Below are 7025 nucleotides of genomic sequence, written 5' to 3'. Positions count from 1 at the left end.
TGACTGAAGTTACACCCTGTAATAAAAAACACACACAACAGTCTACCACACAATGAGAAAACAATAAACAAAATGTCAGTAGTAAGTCCTTATCTACTAATAATTACCTTGGTTGTAAAAGGATAAAGTGTTCTGATCAAAATACATAGAGTGGCTGGAATGGATTTAAAAAAAAAAAAAAAAAAAAAAAAAGAGCCAACCCAACTATCTGCTGCCTACAGGAGACTCACTTTACCTATAGAGACACACAGACTGAAAATGAAGGAACAAAAAAAGATATTCTATTCAAGTAGAAGCTAAAAGAGAGCAGGAGTAAGTATACTTGTATTAATATCAGGCAAAATAGACATTAAGTCAAAAACTATAAGGAGAGACAAAGAAGGCCATTCTCATAGAATAAGGAGTAAAATGGTGGTTACAAGAGGCTTTATTATGGGGTGTTTGTGGGGTGGGGCTAGAAAGATTCTGATGGAAGGGTACATAATTACACCTAGATAGGAGAAATTAGTTCCAGAGATCTACCATTCAGCATGGTGACTATAGTTAATACACTGTATTCCTGAAAAATGCTAAGAGAGTGGATATTGTGTTCTCACTTCAAAAAATAATAACTATGTGATGTATCACATTTGTTAGTTAACTAGATTTAGCCACTCCACAATGCATATATAAAGTCATGCACCATATAACAATGTTTTAATCAATGATGGACCTCATATACTACAGTGGTCTCATAAGATTTTAATACCATATTTTTACTGCATCTTTTCTATGTTTACATATGTTTCAATACATAAATACTCACCAGTGTCTATAGTATTTAGTACAGTAACATGTTATACAGGTTTATAGCTGAGGAACAATAGGCTACATTATGTAGCCTAGGTGTGTAGTAGTTTATACCATCTGGGTTTGTGTAAGTACACTCTATCATGTCTATGCAATGACAAAATTGATAGATTTCTCAGAACATATCCTTATGACACAGAACTGTACTTCAAAATATTGTGTTATACATGATAAACACATATAACTTTACATGTCAATTCTTTAAAATTAAATATTTTTAAGAGACAGAAGTACACACATATACTCTGTAACAAACTAGGAAGAACATGTAATGTGTTTCCAAGTTTCCAAATCCTAAAGAGCTGGTGATAATTCTCAATCAGTGTGGCCACTAGGAGCTGGTCTGGCGCATTCTTCTTGCAGTCTCTGTGATGCTTCTGTCTGCCCATGCTGCTCACCTCCTCTGCCATCTGCATTAATATGCTCCCTCTTTGATTCAGAGTTTGTTTCAGAAGCTGTTAGTCTTTGCTTATGCATGTTTGCAAACCACATACAGTTGTGCAGGTTGTGCACATAAAGATGCACTGGGCAAGGGAAGGGAAAGGTGGGATTGACACCCTGCCTTCCCTTTGTCAGCCATGCCAGGAGGAAAAAAAAAAAAATGTCTTTTTAAAACCTGTCCACCCAGAGGCAATAACATTTTGCAATTCACAGTATATAAGCCTACAGTGGCTCTCTTCTCAAAATACCCATTGAATAATTCAGTCTTTATTTAATTTCTACAGAAGACTGTATCCCTCCAAGACCCTGGATAAAGGGACTAGCTCCACGAGGCTGGCTTTGCTTCTCTCTACTCTCAATGTTTCTGGTACAGGGACCATGGTCTCCATGTAATGTGTGCTCTCTCCTCTTAGTCAGTGTTCAGCATCCTGAAAAGGAAGCAGTTTTGAAACCTTTTGGTGAAAAGCTCATTTCTTGATAGGAATCTGCATTGAGAAGTAGGCTTTCTCCAGGATAACACTTCCTCTGTCACTCCCCTCATTGGTAGCAACTGGGGTTTATATAGTTAAATTATGTAATGCTCAACATTATATAGGCTACATATGCATTACAGCTAAAATCCAGTATCTAACAAGTAAGGCTGTGATGAATTTTGCCCCTATTTGTTTTTCTCTATTTCCTTTTCTCTGAAATGCATCTCACAATGTTGGGGTGAGTAGTAAAATAACTATATAATGTCTGACTGAATACTGAAGAGGAATAAAACCATTTGCAATGTTTTTCCAATATTTCTCTAAGATCTTAATGAAATTTTAAGTTTAAAGGAACTCAATACAATTTAAGTAATATGATATTCTACAAGGAAGTTTTCACGGAAGCCAAGAACTTCCATCATTATTAAAATTAAGTATGTTGTTATTAAAAGAAGTTTTCATAGAAGCCCCAAATTTTATCATTATTAAAATTAAATATGTTGGTATTAAAATAAGTGGGCTTCTTTTAAATGAACTGAAATGTAAAAAAATTGCTTCAAATTTTAGTCCAAGACAGCATGAAAGAAGAAGAAAATAAATGCTGAAAGGATTAATACAAGAAATGACAGAACTGTTTTGTATCTATCATTCTTTGTGTTTTCCCCCTTCTTCTTGAAGCAAAGATACTATAACAAATAAAAGTTTAATAAGTAAAAAATACATGTTAAATGAAAAACCATGATTAACTTATTAAGGACCATTAAGTATATAATTACAAGGATTCTATTACATTAAGATACCAATTTCTTTAAAGCCAGAAATAATACCTACTGAAACTTTAATTATTTAAATGAGAAGAGAAGGAGGCATGTTATCTTCTCTGACAAAGATTAAAATCAATTTAATTGCTTCTCTGCTGCCTTGACATGATTCTTGCTGTGAGTCAAGCAACCAAAAAGGGAAATTAATACCGCAGCTGTTAATCAAGTGATATCCGTGCACTCCATTTGATTACATCAGGGAGAAAACCATTGCTACTTGGCTGACTTGTGTGTCTATACCCCTTTTTTGCTGTAGTTGGGTTAGCTATGAGAAATGCTGAGGCTGGACTTAATTTTTAGAGCCTGTGATAGCGCTAGGTGAGGCACAGCCTCAGGAAATTGCAGGTTGCTGTGTTTGAGCCCGGGTAAAGGCAGTTCTATCAAGACAGAGGTTTGTTCCAAATTAAATTCACCCTTTGGTGCCTGATTCTACTGTCCATAGTGTGAAGTACAAAGAAACACAAGGACACTGGTGGAGCTAGAGAATGAGAAAGAATATGAAGGTGTAGCTAAGATTGATGCTTTTTTGCCCATAGAACATAACAATATATTTTTCAAGGTAGACAGCAGCAGTTTCTAGAGGTCAAATACCAACTCTCTCACTCGAATTAGGACATGCATTTGAAAGCCAGGTACAATAACAAGTGATGCACACCTCGAGGCACCCCCGCTCACATCCTCTGATTTTAAAACGAGGCTTTTGTTAAACACTAGTGCTGAATGAACATCCAGCAGCATACTTGGCAAACTAATGTATCTGATTGTAAAAAAAAAAAAAAAAAATGGTATTCTGAAATATTTATGAGTCTGGAAATACAAACCAGTACCCTGCCTCATGATCCCTTATCAGCCCTTATTAACTTTACAGATGATGAGAGACACTGGAATAACTGGGGTTGCCAAAACTAATCGATCTCAGGCACTTTGCACCCACAGAGTTCAGTTTCATCAAGGGCCCTTTTTTCAGGAACTTTTAACTCTCCCCCTTCCTGTTTGCCGTCTCTTGTGAGAGATAGAGATGGATAAGAACAATTCTCAAACATACATACTCAGGAAGAGAAAACTCTTCTGAGAACCTTATCCTTTTCCTACATAGGAAAAAACTCAAAGTAGGGATTGAGAAATTTGGTTCCTAGGGAAATGTTTTGCATTTGGGCTTTTTATATCCCTACCAGTACTATGGAAAGATCATAAGGAAAACTGCCCATCCAGACCAGTTGGAGGAAATGCTTATATATAACAGGATACACAGACAGGCAGAAAAAGAAAATTCTGTCCTCCAAAGATAACCCAACGTTTTTTTAAATTTCAAAAATGTAATCACGGGCTCAGGTCAGCCCAAGGGATAGGTTAAGATGCCCATCAGCTTTTATTTTATCTGAGCCCAGTTCACCTATCCCCAGGACCTGTAGATGACTTTGCCTGGCTCTTTTTCATCAAATACAACTCATCCTACTATATTGGATCACCTTGCTGTTAGCCTGGCACTGTCCCTCCCCATTTCAATTTGACCAAATTGAAACAGATGCCCAGAGGCCGTGAAGATCAAGACTAGTATAACAAAATTTGGAGCCAGTTTCCAAGCTTAAATCAATATTTAACGGTAAGCCTGCTTTTATTTATTTATTTTTTGGCAGGCTTTTACTGGCAAATATCACTTTAAACTGAAAGCCAGAAGCCTTAATTATAAAGGATGCCATTCAGGCTAGATTTTGAAAAACAATAACTCATTTGACAAGACAGCCTGGTAGTTTACCGGATTTCACTCCTAGAAGAAGGCAAGGAGGAGGGTGGTGTTGTTTTCTATATCCTTCAAAGATATATTTAATTACCTCATCTTCAAGCATGTAGAGACAATTCAAATAGGGTAGAGGGAGAAGGAAATGGGGGAGTGAAATCTATTCACTGTCTCCGACAAATCAAGCAAAAGCCCCATGCCCACCTGCAACATGAGAGGCAAACATTTACAAAGGTGGGGAAGGATCACCCAAAGAGCTTACACAAATGGACCCTGGCTAGAATGAGGACCAGTGAGGATGCTATTCCTGGGTGACCTTTATTTCACCTCACTGCTCTCCAACATGTGTGCTAAATCTCCTCTAGATGAGTCAAACAAAAGGACAATTGGGAAAGAAGTGACATTACATCAAAATATAAGCCTCCTTGGGCTTGCCAAGCTCAGCAAGACCTACCTAGAGATCTCACTTCTTCAGTATAATTTTTGGAATGAGTTTCAGGGACCAAAATTCTGTTTTGGCCTTACCTACTTTGAACAGTCATAGCAAAACAAAAACAAGTGATCCATGTAAGTAGTTGCTAAACATAAAAACCACAAATGCACACACAAGGTTTACAAAATGAATTCACATCCAACTTAGCAAGCACCACGTCAGAGCTAATAATTGGTCATTAATCTCAAAGAATCTTTTTTTTTTTTTTTTGCTAATGTGCAGTCGGAAATTAGCAAGCAGGAGCATATGTTCCACAACTACAGACTCTACGAGTGTATCCTGTAACACTGCCATTTACCTTCAGGAGAAATTTGCAATTTTCTAAAGAAGAAAGTTGTCAATCACTTACGTACATAGAATTTAGGGTGGGGGATTGGGAGACAGACTACAGTATAGCTCACCAAGAAACAGAAGGGACTCAGAACAATCATGTAAAGGAGAAAAGAAACCAGTTTCCGTCCTCACATGGGCAGCGAGACTGTTTCTGCCCCGCCTGCCAGAACACACAATCAGGAGTGGTAGTCTTTCTAAACGTTGCCTCTTTCTGTTGTTATGGTGTTTCACAAATTCAGACAAGCCTCTAGGTATCACTCTCTTTCCTCTGTGAAGTAAAAATCCCTAAAGACTTTTCTCCTTAAACCTTTACCATCCCCCTACCCACCCCCACCCAGGCCTTCTAAGAGATAACACTTGCCTTCTGCTTTGCCTCCAGCTTCTGGGCAAAATAAAGTGCCTTCCATGGGATGTCTTCCAGACCGTCCTGTAGGATCTCACACCCACCTCTGAGAGCAAACCGAGGGGGGCACCCCGTCTACATTGACACGAACACGATTGTAGGGCTTTAATTTTATTTCGTCGACTTCCCTTTGCAGCTTGCCTGTCTCTCCCATGTCTGCCACCCGCAGCAGGAGATTAAAAGAACAGAGGAGGTAGGAGCTCTTGTGAGAACCACGGGAATTTTGGCAGAACCTTTATGGGAACCATATGGCAGCAACTCTGAAGTACATGAAACATTTCTAAGGGAGACGACTCTATTATTCCCAAAGAACGTTTCTCATCTGTCTTGAGTGCACTGAGCACCCCTGCCAAAGGATGGGAATAATATTTTCTGAAAAGACTGTATGGATGCAGATTATATCTCACCTCAATGTATCTATTAGTAGCAGATCAGCATTATACTCCACAATCTATTAATAAAGGGAAAAGACAATATGTATGTCTCTAATATTCTCTAGCTATTCATTACCTTCCTATAACACATTTTACTCATCTTTTGTAATGAAGGGACTGGATAAGTGCCCTTCAGTTTTTTATCTTCGTAGCAGTCTCCTTTGGTCAATGGAGATCTCATTCAGAACTCCAGTACACAGAAAAGATGATGATGAATCAGATATGGTTGAAGCAAGGGGAGAAGCTCTGGCTGCTCTTTTTTGGCCTCTCCCTCACTTTTTTCTTCTTTTCCTTTCTTTTCTTTTTTTTTTTTTTTTTTTTTTTTTTTTCAGATTTCTTTCCCAGACTATCACTCTTTGTTAACTTTAAACAGGCAGAACAAGGAGAGACATCTGTCCCCTCCGGTTCTACCAGAGCCAGATGTGCCTTGCTCTTTTGTTCAGAAACACAAGACAGTGAGTTCACACTGCCTTCAATGGGCCCATGACTTTCCAACCAGCCCTGCAGTCTAGGGAGACTCTTCACATAGCCATCCAGTGAGCAGCAGTCAGCTACTGACCAGAAGTAGTACTCCTGGAGGAGAAGCCAGAACACTGCCTCGGGACCGGGCAGTGGAGGAGTCCCAGGTAATGGAGGAGATGCAGACAAGGAGAAGGGATGTGAGAGTGACTGAAGAAGGTTCTTCCAGGCAGGAGAGAGTCCTGGAGATAATTTTTTTTTTTTTTCCTACCTTAAGCCCTAGAGCTCTATAAACAAATCTAACTTCCTAGCATAGAGGGGTCACAAAGAGAAGTACCAGAAAAATCATGTGTGGTATTTAGAAACAGAAATAGTAAGAAAAGTAGCTGTATAGTGGTTACATTATGGGTAGTGGAGGCAGAAAATATGCCTGCCTTGAATTCTAACCTTTTATCAACCACATAGAAAACAGATGTTAAGATTAGGAAAAAACAAACCAGCTTGGACTGGAGAAGTGAATAATTCTGTTCAGAAACACTAGGTCAGGATGAAGGAAGGTCTCTAGAATACAACTGGATATC

At 38.6% G+C, this 7025-nt stretch overlaps 1 long non-coding RNA gene across 1 annotated transcript; it reads right to left on the bottom strand.

Annotated features, from left to right (window-relative positions):
- Positions 1–409: 409 nt before the first annotated feature.
- Positions 410–3342, bottom strand: LOC112606911. Its single transcript, XR_003115705.1, has 2 exons — positions 3240–3342; positions 410–1718 (listed from the first exon to the last, which is right to left on the bottom strand). It is a non-coding gene; the product is annotated as an uncharacterized LOC112606911 (long non-coding RNA).
- Positions 3343–7025: the final 3683 nt, after the last annotated feature.

Source organism: Theropithecus gelada, chromosome 1 (genome assembly GCF_003255815.1).
Source record: "Theropithecus gelada isolate Dixy chromosome 1, Tgel_1.0, whole genome shotgun sequence".
NCBI lineage: Eukaryota > Metazoa > Chordata > Mammalia > Primates > Cercopithecidae > Theropithecus > Theropithecus gelada.
The sequence above is the reverse complement of the archived record's forward strand: the minus strand, read 5'-3'. Positions and strand labels throughout refer to the sequence as shown.